The sequence below is a fragment of the Lissotriton vulgaris genome, chromosome 1_2 (genome assembly GCF_964263255.1).
Source record: "Lissotriton vulgaris chromosome 1_2, aLisVul1.2, whole genome shotgun sequence".
In the NCBI taxonomy this organism is placed as follows: domain Eukaryota; kingdom Metazoa; phylum Chordata; class Amphibia; order Caudata; family Salamandridae; genus Lissotriton; species Lissotriton vulgaris.
In genome coordinates this window covers 100,655,222-100,667,341 of record NC_141686.1, presented here as the reverse complement: position 1 = coordinate 100,667,341, position 12,120 = coordinate 100,655,222, and the positions used below count along the sequence as shown (strand labels likewise).

Sequence of the window (12,120 nt, the reverse complement as noted above, 5' to 3'; positions counted from 1 at the left end):
GTGAACGTTTTGATTTTTACAAGATGGTAATGAATTATTTTTCCAAAACCAAATCTTTGTTTTTCTTTTGATATTTTTGCAGGAAGTACAATGAACAATTGAACTGGGCCGGGCATTCTAGCATAGCAGACAATTCTCCAGAATTGCGACATATTGCAACAACAAGCTAGCAGGTGGAGAGGATGGAAAACTCTGTGCAGCCTAGAATAGATGGCTGTGTGATTTTCTGCAAGGATGACTGAAATGCATTCTTCATTTTAGAGCACCTGTAGGATTAAATTGATCTGTCAAGTACAAAAGTATCCTTAGAAGAGCAACTTTGAAATGCGTTTGCTGGGTCTTCTGCTGCATTCCTACGTCGAGCTCTAATTCATTTTTTGATTAGCCCTCATTCAATTCCATATATGAATGAGAAGGAGAAATAAGAGGGCCCTTCGCTCTTTGAGAGAAACATGAAAAGACTGAGAACTGTGCAACTCCCAAACATTGGAGCCTTCGGCCTTACTCCAGCCAACTCTTGCGGTTTAATACTTTTAAACCTTGATGTTGTTTAACAATACCAGCAGAAGGGATCAGGTTGACAGGCGCTGCAGTTCTCCAGTATGGGGCTGTCCAGATCATTACTCAATCTACCTTGCATTGGCACAGTATAAAATACGTCATGAAGTCTCCTATGAAAAGGTATACAAATCTGTTTGAATCACTTTTGTTAGTCAGGGGGACCCATTCGCTGGAAGGGGCAGGGAGGACAAAAATAGCTCATTGGTATAGAACACTGAATTAGCAGCTGATTTTGAGGTGGGAGAAGATCGAGTAATCCAACCGGACCTCAATAAACGGTTTCTTAGTATGCAGTAGCCCGCAACCACTTCTAACCCAAAAGCGTAATCTCATCCTTTTGCAGAATCAGGCAAGCTTTCACCTGCTCAAGCTGAACTGACATTGGTCTTCTCGGCCAGCAAGAGTTCCTCTCTTGAAGCTGTTGAGGCTAGAGAACAGAATGACGCGTATTCATTCTTTATAATAACTCTTCTAGCCCTCCCACTCCATACCACTTTATAACTTCCAATGTGGCAGATGTCTTCCATCATTGTGACCCTTGCTGCTTTTCTCAACATTGGCTGGCTCGGCATAACAAGAAGGGATGGATGGCTACAGGAGAGCCTGAATTGTGCCTGTAAGGTTCTACAGGGAGTCACTGGCAGATAATGAGAAACTCAGCCCTAAGTTGGCTCTTCTCCCTCACTTTCTATCTCCTCTCTCCCTCTACCTATCTCTCACTCACTAAATACTAGTATCTATATTGTTTTCACATCCCCTTCACAAACTTTCTGACCCTACTTCCTCTCTCCCTTAAATCAGTTCAACCCTCTTCTTTTCCTTTAGGAAACTCCACATCTTTTTAAAGGCCCTTCCCATATTCACACTGCTTCTTGATAAGACATTATTTTCCTTTCTTTGAAGGATAGTGAAATAGATTTTCTTGAAATACGGTTGGCATACCATCAATTCATTACACCGTACTTTATCATTATCCTTACTTAAGCAATGCATTTCATCATTAGGACATGTGCTGTGTTTGCCGGGCATGGTGGCGTGTGCCTGTTGTCCTAGCTACTTGGGAGGCTGAGGCTTGTGGATTGCTTGAGCTCAGGGGTTCTGGGCTGCACTCAGCTGTGTTGATCAGGTGTCCATGCTACGTTGGGTATCAATATGGTGTTCTAGAGGGAGCTCTAGAATTTCAGGTTGTGTAATGAGAGGTGCACCGACCCAGGCTGGAAACAGAGCAGGCCAAAGCTTCCATGCCCATCGGTAGCAGGACAGCACATGAGAGCAGTAGGTGTAACACAGCTTGAGCAAAATAATGAGACCTAGCCTCTCTTTTTTTGACTTAAATGTGAACGTTTTGATTTTTACAAGATGGTAATGAATTATTTTTCCAAAACCAAATCTTTGTTTTTCTTTTGATATTTTTGCAGGAAGTACAATGAACATTTGAACTGGGCCGGGCATTCTAGCATAGCAGACAATTCTCCAGAATTGCAACATATTGCAACAACAAGCTAGCAGGTGGAGAGGACGGAAAACTCTGTGCAGCCTAGAATAGATGGCTGTGTGATTTTCTGCAAGGATGACTGAAATGCATTCTTCATTTTAGAGCACCTGTAGGATTAAATTGATCTGTCAAGTACAAAAGTATCCTTAGAAGAGCAACTTTGAAATGCGTTTGCTGGGTCTTCTGCTGCATTCCTACGTCCAGCTCTAATTCATTTTTTGATTAGCCCTCATTCAATTCCATATATGAATGAGAAGGAGAAATTAGAGGGCCCTTCGCTCTTTGAGAGAAACATGAAAAGACTGAGAACTGTGCAACTCCCAAACATTGGAGCCTTCGGCCTTACTCCAGCCAACTCTTGCGGTTTAATACTTTTAAATCTTGATGTTGTTTAACAATCCCAGCAGAAGGGATCAGGTTGACAGGCGCTGCAGTTCTCCAGTATGGGGCTGTCCAGATCATTACTCAATCTACCTTGCATTGGCACAGTATAAAATACGTCATGAAGTCTCCTATGAAAAGGTATACAAATCTGTTTGAATCACTTTTGTTAGTCAGGGGGACCCATTCGCTGGAAGGGGCAGGGAGGACAAAAATAGCTCATTGGTATAGAACACTGAATTAGCAGCTGATTTTGAGGTGGGAGAAGATCGAGTAATCCAACCGGACCTCAAAAAAAGGTTTCTTAGTATGCAGTAGCCCGCAACCACTTCTAACCCAAAAGCGTAATCTCATCCTTTTGCAGAATCAGGCAAGCTTTCACCTGCTCAAGCTGAACTGACATTGGTCTTCTCGGCCAGCAAGAGTTCCTCTCTTGAAGCTGTTGAGGCTAGAGAACAGAATGACGCGTATTCATTCTTTATAATAACTCTTCTAGCCCTCCCACTCCATACCACTTTATAACTTCCAATGTTGCAGATGTCTTCCATCATTGTGACCCTTGCTACTTTTCTCAACATTGGCTGGCTCGGCATAACAAGAAGGGATGGATGGCTACAGGAGAGCCTGAATTGTGCCTGTAAGGTTCTACAGGGAGTCACTGGCAGATAATGAGAAACTCAGCCCTAAGTTGGCTCTTCTCTCTCACTTTCTTTCTCCTCTCTCCCTCTACCTATCTCTGACTCTCTAAATACTAGTATCTATATTGTATTCACATCCCCTTCACAAACTTTCTGACCCTACTTCCTCTCTCCCTTAAATCAGTTCAACCCTCTTCTTTTCCTTTAGGAAACTCCACATCTTTTTTAAAGGCCCTTCCCATATTCACACTGCTTCTTGATAAGACATTATTTTCCTTTCTTTGAAGGATAGTGAAATAGATTTTCTTGATATACGGTTGGCATACCATCAATTCATTACACCGTACTTTATCATTATCCTTACTTAAGCAATGCATTTCATCATTAGGACATGTGCTGTGTTTGCCGGGCATGGTGGTGTGTGCCTGTTGTCCTAGCTACTTGGGAGTCTGAGGCTTGTGGATTGCTTGAGCTCAGGGGTTCTGGGCTGCACTCAGCTGTGTTGATCAGGTGTCCATGCTACGCTGGGTATCAATATGATGTTCTAGAGGGAGCTCTAGAATTTCAGGTTGTGTAATGAGAGGTGCACCGACCCAGGCTGGAAACAGAGCAGGCCAAAGCTTCCATGCCCATCGGTAGCAGGACAGCACCTGAGAGCAGTAGGTGTAACACAGCTTGAGCAAAATAGTGAGACCTAGCCTCTCTTTTTTGACTCAAATGTGAACGTTTTGATTTTTACAAGATGGTAATGAATTATTTGTCCAAAACCAAATCTTTGTTTTTCTTTTGATATTTTTGCAGGAAGTACAATGAACATTTGAACTGGGCCGGGCATTCTAGCATAGCAGACAATTCTCCAGAATTGCGACATATTGCAACAACAATCTAGCAGGTGGAGGGGACTGAAAACTCTGTGCAGCCTAGAATAGATGGCTGTGTGATTTTCTGCAAGGATGACTGAAATGCATTCTTCAATTTAGAGCACCTGTAGGATTAAATTGATCTGTCAAGTACTAAAGTATCCTTAGAAGAGCAACTTTGAAATGCGTTTGCTGGGTCTTCTGCTGCATTCCTACTTCCAGCTCTAATTCATGTTTTGATTAGCTCTCATTCAATTCCATATATGAATGAGAAGGAGAAATAAGAGGGCCCTTCGCTCTTTGAGAGAAACATGAAAAGACTGAGAACTGTGTAACTCCCAAACATTGGAGCCTTCGGCCTTACTCCAGCCAACTCTTGCGGTTTAATACTTTTAAATCTTGATGTTGTTTAACAATCCCAGCAGAAGGGATCAGGTTGACAGGCGCTGCAGTTCTCCAGTATGGGGCTGTCCAGATCATTACTCAATCTACCTTGCATTGGCACAGTATAAAATACGTCATGAAGTCTCCTATGAAAAGGTATACAAATCTGTTTGAATCACTTTTGTTAGTCAGGGGGACCCATTCGCTGGAAGGGGCAGGGAGGACAAAAATAGCTCATTGGTATAGAACACTGAATTAGCAGCTGATTTTGAGGTGGGAGAAGATCGAGTAATCCAACCGGACCTCAATAAACGGTTTCTTAGTATGCAGTAGCCCGCAACCACTTCTAACCCAAAAGCGTAATCTCATCCTTTTGCAGAATCAGGCAAGCTTTCACCTGCTCAAGCTGAACTGACATTGGTCTTCTCGGCCAGCAAGAGTTCCTCTCTTGAAGCTGTTGAGGCTAGAGAACAGAATGACGCGTATTCATTCTTTATAATAACTCTTCTAGCCCTCCCACTCCATACCACTTTATAACTTCCAATGTGGCAGATGTCTTCCATCATTGTGACCCTTGCTGCTTTTCTCAACATTGGCTGGCTCGGCATAACAAGAAGGGATGGATGGCTACAGGAGAGCCTGAATTGTGCCTGTAAGGTTCTACAGGGAGTCACTGGCAGATAATGAGAAACTCAGCCCTAAGTTGGCTCTTCTCTCTCACTTTCTTTCTCCTCTCTCCCTCTACCTATCTCTCACTCACTAAATACTAGTATCTATATTGTATTCACATCCCCTTCACAAACTTTCTGACCCTACTTCCTCTCTCCCTTTAATCAGTTCAACCCTCTTCTTTTCCTTTAGGAAACTCCACATCTTTTTTAAAGGCCCTTCCCATATTCACACTGCTTCTTGATAAGACATTATTTTCCTTTCTTTGAAGGATAGTGAAATAGATTTTCTTGAAATACGGTTGGCATACCATCAATTCATTACACCGTTCTTTATCATTATCCTTACTTAAGCAATGCATTTCATCATTAGGACATGTGCTGTGTTTGCCGGGCATGGTGGCGTGTGCCTGTTGTCCTAGCTACTTGGGAGGCTGAGGCTTGTGGATTGCTTGAGCTCAGGGGTTCTGGGCTGCACTCAGCTGTGTTGATCAGGTGTCCATGCTACATTGGGTATCAATATGGTGTTCTAGAGGGAGCTCTAGAATTTCAGGTTGTGTAAAGAGAGGTGCACCGACCCAGGCTGGAAACAGAGCAGGCCAAAGCTTCCATGCCCATCGGTAGCAGGACAGCACCTGAGAGCAGTAGGTGTAACACAGCTTGAGCAAAATAGTGAGACCTAGCCTCTCTTTTTTTGACTCAAATGTGAACGTTTTGATTTTTACAAGATGGTAATGAATTATTTTTCCAAACCAAATCTTTGTTTTTCTTTTGATATTTTTGCAGGAAGTACAATGAACATTTGAACTGGGCCGGGCATTCTAGCATAGCAGACAATTCTCCAGAATTGCGACATATTGCAACAACAAGCTAGCAGGTGGAGAGGACGGAAAACTCTGTGCAGCCTAGAATAGATGGCTGTGTGATTTTCTGAAAGGATGACTGAAATGCATTCTTCATTTTAGAGCACCTGTAGGATTAAATTGATCTGTCAAGTACAAAGGTATCCTTAGAAGAGCAACTTTGAAATGCGTTTGCTGGGTCTTCTGCTGCATTCCTACGTCCAGCTCTAATTCATTTTTTGATTAGCCCTCATTCAATTCCATATATGAATGAGAAGGAGAAATAAGAGGGCCCTTCGCTCTTTGAGAGAAACATGAAAAGACTGAGAACTGTGCAACTCCCAAACATTGGAGCCTTCGGCCTTACTCCAGCCAACTCTTGCGGTTTAATACTTTTAAATCTTGATGTTGTTTAACAATACCAGCAGAAGGGATCAGGTTGACAGGCGCTGCAGTTCTCCAGTATGGGGCTGTCCAGATCATTACTCAATCTACCTTGCATTGGCACAGTATAAAATACGTCATGAAGTCTCCTATGAAAAGGTATACAAATCTGTTTGAATCACTTTTGTTAGTCAGGGGGATCCATTCGCTGGAAGGGGCAGGGAGGACAAAAATAGCTCATTGGTATAGAACACTGAATTAGCAGCTGATTTTGAGGTGGGATAAGATCGAGTAATCCAACCGGACCTCAATAAACGGTTTCTTAGTATGCAGTAGCCCGCAACCACTTCTAACCCAAAAGCGTAATCTCATCCTTTTGCAGAATCAGGCAAGCTTTCACCTGCTCAAGCTGAACTGGCATTGGTCTTCTTGGCCAGCAAGAGTTACTCTCTTGAAGCTGTTGAGGCTAGAGAACAGAATGACGCATATTCATTCTTTATAATAACTCTTCTAGCCCTCCCACTCCATACCACTTTATAACTTCCAATGTGGCAGATGTCTTCCATCATTGTGACCCTTGCTGCTTTTCTCAACATTGGCTGGCTCGGCATAACAAGAAGGGATGGATGGCTACAGGAGAGCCTGAATTGTGCCTGTAAGGTTCTACAGGGAGTCACTGGCAGATAATGAGAAACTCAGCCCTAAGTTGGCTCTTCTCCCTCACTTTCTTTCTCCTCTCTCCCTCTACCTATCTCTCACTCACTAAATACTAGTATCTATATTGTATTCACATCCCCTTCACAAACTTTCTGACCCTACTTCCTCTCTCCCTTAAATCAGTTCAACCCTCTTCTTTTCCTTTAGGACACTCCACATCTTTTTAAAGGCCCTTCCCATATTCACACTGCTTCTTGATAAGACATTATTTTCCTTTCTTTGAAGGATAGTGAAATAGATTTTCTTGAAATACGGTTGGCATACCGCCAATTCATTACACCGTACTTTATCATTATCCTTACTTAAGCAATGCATTTCATCATTAGGACATGTGCAGTAATTGCCGGGCATGGTGGCGTGTGCCTGTTGTCCTAGCTACTTGGGAGGCTGAGGCTTGTGGATTGCTTGAGCTCAGGGGTTCTGGGCTGCACTCAGCTGTGTTGATCAGGTGTCCATGCTAAGTTGGGTATCAATATGGTGTTCTAGAGGGAGCTCTAGAATTTCAGGTTGTGTAATGAGAGGTGCACCGACCCAGGCTGGAAACAGAGCAGGCCAAAGCTTCCATGCCCATCGGTAGCAGGACAGCACCTGATAGCAGTAGGTGTAACACAGCTTGAGCAAAATAGTGAGACCTAGCCTCTCTTTTTTTGACTCAAATGTGAATGTTTTGATTTTTACAAGATGGTAATGAATTATTTTTCCAAAACCAAATCTTTGTTTTTCTTTTGATATTTTTGCAGGAAGTACAATGAACAATTGAACTGGGCCGGGCATTCTAGCATAGCAGACAATTCTCCAGAATTGCAACATATTGCAACAACAAGCTAGCAGGTGGAGAGGACGGAAAACTCTGTGCAGCCTAGAATAGATGGCTGTGTGATTTTCTGCAAGGATGACTGAAATGCATTCTTCATTTTAGAGCACCTGTAGGATTAAATTGATCTGTCAAGTACAAAGGTATCCTTAGAAGAGCAACTTTGAAATGCGTTTGCTGGGTCTTCTGCTGCATTCCTACGTCCAGCTCTAATTCATTTTTTGATTAGCCCTCATTCAATTCCATATATGAATGAGAAGGAGAAATAAGAGGGCCCTTCGCTCTTTGAGAGAAACATGAAAAGACTGAGAACTGTGCAACTCCCAAACATTGGAGCCTTCGGCCTTACTCCAGCCAACTCTTGCGGTTTAATACTTTTAAATCGTGATGTTGTTTAACAATACCAGCAGAAGGGATCAGGTTGACAGGCGCTGCAGTTCTCCAGTATGGGGCTGTCCAGATCATTACTCAATCTACCTTGCATTGGCACAGTATAAAATACGTCATGAAGTCTCCTATGAAAAGGTATACAAATCTGTTTGAATCACTTTTGTTAGTCAGGGGGACCCATTCGCTGGAAGGGGCAGGGAGGACAAAAATAGCTCATTGGTATAGAACACTGAATTAGCAGCTGATTTTGAGGTGGGAGAAGATCGAGTAATCCAACCGGACCTCAATAAACGGTTTCTTAGTATGCAGTAGCCCGCAACCACTTCTAACCCAAAAGCGTAATCTCATCCTTTTGCAGAATCAGGCAAGCTTCACCTGCTCAAGCTGAACTGACATTGGTCTTCTTGGCCAGCAAGAGTTACTCTCTTGAAGCTGTTGAGGCTAGAGAACAGAATGACGCATATTCATTCTTTATAATAACTCTTCTAGCCCTCCCACTCCATACCACTTTATAACTTCCAATGTGGCAGATGTCTTCCATCATTGTGACCCTTGCTGCTTTTCTCAACATTGGCTGGCTCGGCATAACAAGAAGGGATGGATGGCTACAGGAGAGCCTGAATTGTGCATGTAAGGTTCTACAGGGAGTCACTGGCAGATAATGAGAAACTCAGCCCTAAGTTGGCTCTTCTCCCTCACTTTCTTTCTCCTCTCTCCCTCTACCTATCTCTCACTCACTAAATACTAGTATCTATATTGTATTCACATCCACTTCACAAACTTTCTGACCCTACTTCCTCTCTCCCTTAAATCAGTTCAACCCTCTTCTTTTCCTTTAGGAAACTCCACATCTTTTTTAAAGGCCCTTCCCATATTCACACTGCTTCTTGATAAGACATTATTTTCCTTTCTTTGAAGGATAGTGAAATAGATTTTCTTGAAATACGGTTGGCATACCATCAATTCATTACACCGTACTTTATCATTATCCTTACTTAAGCAATGCATTTCATCATTAGGACATGTGCTGTGTTTGCCGGGCATGGTGGCGTGTGCCTGTTGTCCTAGCTACTTGGGAAGCTGAGGCTTGTGGATTGCTTGAGATCAGGGGTTCTGGGCTGCACTCAGCTGTGTTGATCAGGTGTCCATGCTACGTTGGGTATCAATATGGTGTTCTAGAGGGAGCTCTAGAATTTCAGGTTGTGTAATGAGAGGTGGACCGACCCAGGCTGAAAACAGAGCAGGCCAAAGCTACCATGCCCATCGGTAGCAGGACAGCACCTCAGAGCAGTAGGTGTAATACAGCTTGAGCAAAATAGTGAGACCTAGCCTCTCTTTTTTTGACTCAAATGTGAACGTTTTGATTTTTACAAGATGGTAATGAATTATTTTTCCAAAACCAAATCTTTGTTTTTCTTTTGATATTTTTGCAGGAAGTACAATGAACATTTGAATAGGGCCGGGCATTCTAGCATAGCAGACAATTCTCCAGAATTGCAACATATTGCAACAACAAGCTAGCAGGTGGAGAGGACGGAAAACTCTGTGCAGCTTAGAATAGATAGATGGCTGTGTGATTTTCTGCAAGAATGACTGAAATGCATTCTTCATTTTAGAGCACCTGTAGGATTAAATTGATCTGTCAAGTACAAAAGTATCCTTAGAAGAGCAACTTTGAAATGCATTTGCTGGGTCTTCTGCTGCATTCCTACGTCCAGCTCTAATTCATTTTTTGATTAGCCCTCATTCAATTCCATATATGAATGAGAAGGAGAAATAAGAGGGCCCTTCACTCTTTGAGAGAAACATGAAAAGACTGAGAACTGTGCAACTCCCAAACATTGGAGCCTTCGGCCTTACTCCAGCCAACTCTTGCGGTTTAATACTTTTAAATCTTGATGTTGTTTAACAATACCAGCAGAAGGGATCAGGTTGACAGGCGCTGCAGTTTTCCAGTATGGGGCTGTCCAGATCATTACTCAATCTACCTTGCATTGGCACAGTATAAAATACGTCATGAAGTCTCCTATGAAAAGGTATACAAATCTGTTTGAATCACTTTTGTTAGTCAGGGGGACCCATTCGCTGGAAGGGGCAGGGAGGACAAAAATAGCTCATTGGTATAGAACACTGAATTAGCAGCTGATTTTGAGGTGGGAGAAGATCGAGTAATCCAACCGGACCTCAATAAACGGTTTCTTAGTATGCAGTAGCCCGCAACCACTTCTAACCCAAAAGCGTAATCTCATCCTTTTGCAGAATCAGGCAAGCTTTCACCTGCTCAAGCTGAACTGACATTGGTCTTCTCGGCCAGCAAGAGTTCCTCTCTTGAAGCTGTTGAGGCTAGAGAACAGAATGACGCATATTCATTCTTTATAATAACTCTTCTAGCCCTCCCACTCCATACCACTTTATAACTTCCAATGTGGCAGATGTCTTCCATCATTGTGACCCTTGCTGCTTTTCTCAACATTGGCTGGCTCGGCATAACAAGAAGGGATGGATGGCTACAGGAGAGCCTGAATTGTGCATGTAAGGTTCTACAGGGAGTCACTGGCAGATAATGAGAAACTCAGCCCTAAGTTGGCTCTTCTCCCTCACTTTCTTTCTCCTCTCTCCCTCTACCTATCTCTCACTCACTAAATACTAGTATCTATATTGTATTCACATCCACTTCACAAACTTTCTGACCCTACTTCCTCTCTCCCTTAAATCAGTTCAACCCTCTTCTTTTCCTTTAGGAAACTCCACATCTTTTTTAAAGGCCCTTCCCATATTCACACTGCTTCTTGATAAGACATTATTTTCCTTTCTTTGAAGGATAGTGAAATAGATTTTCTTGAAATACGGTTGGCATACCATCAATTCATTACACCGTACTTTATCATTATCCTTACTTAAGCAATGCATTTCATCATTAGGACATGTGCTGTGTTTGCCGGGCATGGTGGCGTGTGCCTGTTGTCCTAGCTACTTGGGAGGCTGAGGCTTGTGGATTGCTTGAGCTCAGGGGTTCTGGGCTGCACTCAGCTGTGTTGATCAGGTGTCCATGCTACGTTGGGTATCAATATGGTGTTCTAGAGGGAGCTCTAGAATTTCAGGTTGTGTAATGAGAGGTGCACCGACCCAGGCTGGAAACAGAGCAGGCCAAAGCTTCCATGCCCATCGGTAGCAGGACAGCACCTGAGAGCAGTAGGTGTAACACAGCTTGAGCAAAATAGTGAGACCTAGACTCTCTTTTTTTGACTCAAATGTGAACGTTTTGATTTTTACAAGATGGTAATGAATTATTTTTCCAAAACCAAATCTTTGTTTTTCTTTTGATATTTTTGCAGGAAGTACAATGAACATTTGAACTGGGCCGGGCATTCTAGCATAGCAGACAATTCTCCAGAATTGCGACATATTGCAACAACAAGCTAGCAGGTGGAGAGGACGGAAAACTCTGTGCAGCCTAGAATAGATGGCTGTGTGATTTTCTGCAAGGATGACTGAAATGCATTCTTCATTTTAGAGCACCTGTAGGATTAAATTGATCTGTCAAGTACAAAGGTATCCTTAGAAGAGCAACTTTGAAATGCGTTTGCTGGGTCTTCTGCTGCATTCCTACGTCCAGCTCTAATTCATTTTTGATTAGCCCTCATTCAATTCCATATATGAATGAGAAGGAGAAATAAGAGGGCCCTTCGCTCTTTGAGAGAAACATGAAAAGACTGAGAACTGTGCAACTTCCAAACATTGGAGCCTTCGGCCTTACTCCAGCCAACTCTTGCGGTTTGATACTTTTAAATCTTGATGTTGTTTAACAATACCAGCAGAAGGGATAAGGTTGACAGGCGCTGCAGTTCTCTAGTATGGGGTTGTCCAGATCATTACTCAATCTACCTTGCATTGGCACAGTATAAAATACGTCATGAAGTCTCCTATGAAAAGGTATACAAATCTGTTTGAATCACTTTTGTTAGTCAGGGGGATCCATTCGCTGG

The 12,120-nt window shown here is 42.8% G+C and overlaps 6 non-coding genes across 6 annotated transcripts; all 6 read left to right on the top strand.

Annotated features, from left to right (window-relative positions):
* Positions 1 to 1,581: 1,581 nt before the first annotated feature.
* On the top strand, positions 1,582 to 1,881 carry LOC147734203 (signal recognition particle RNA). The gene has a single exon (XR_015308190.1).
* Positions 1,882 to 3,479: 1,598 nt separating this feature from the next.
* Positions 3,480 to 3,779, top strand: LOC147734202 (signal recognition particle RNA). The gene has a single exon (XR_015308187.1).
* Positions 3,780 to 5,376: 1,597 nt separating this feature from the next.
* On the top strand, positions 5,377 to 5,676 carry LOC147734201 (signal recognition particle RNA). The gene has a single exon (XR_015308059.1).
* A 1,596-nt stretch (positions 5,677 to 7,272) lies between these two features.
* LOC147734200 (signal recognition particle RNA) lies at positions 7,273 to 7,572 on the top strand. Its single transcript, XR_015307990.1, has one exon.
* Positions 7,573 to 9,169: 1,597 nt separating this feature from the next.
* On the top strand, positions 9,170 to 9,469 carry LOC147734199 (signal recognition particle RNA). The gene has a single exon (XR_015307759.1).
* Positions 9,470 to 11,071: 1,602 nt separating this feature from the next.
* Positions 11,072 to 11,371, top strand: LOC147734198 (signal recognition particle RNA). Its single transcript, XR_015307960.1, has one exon.
* The last annotated feature ends 749 nt before the right edge of the window (positions 11,372 to 12,120 follow it).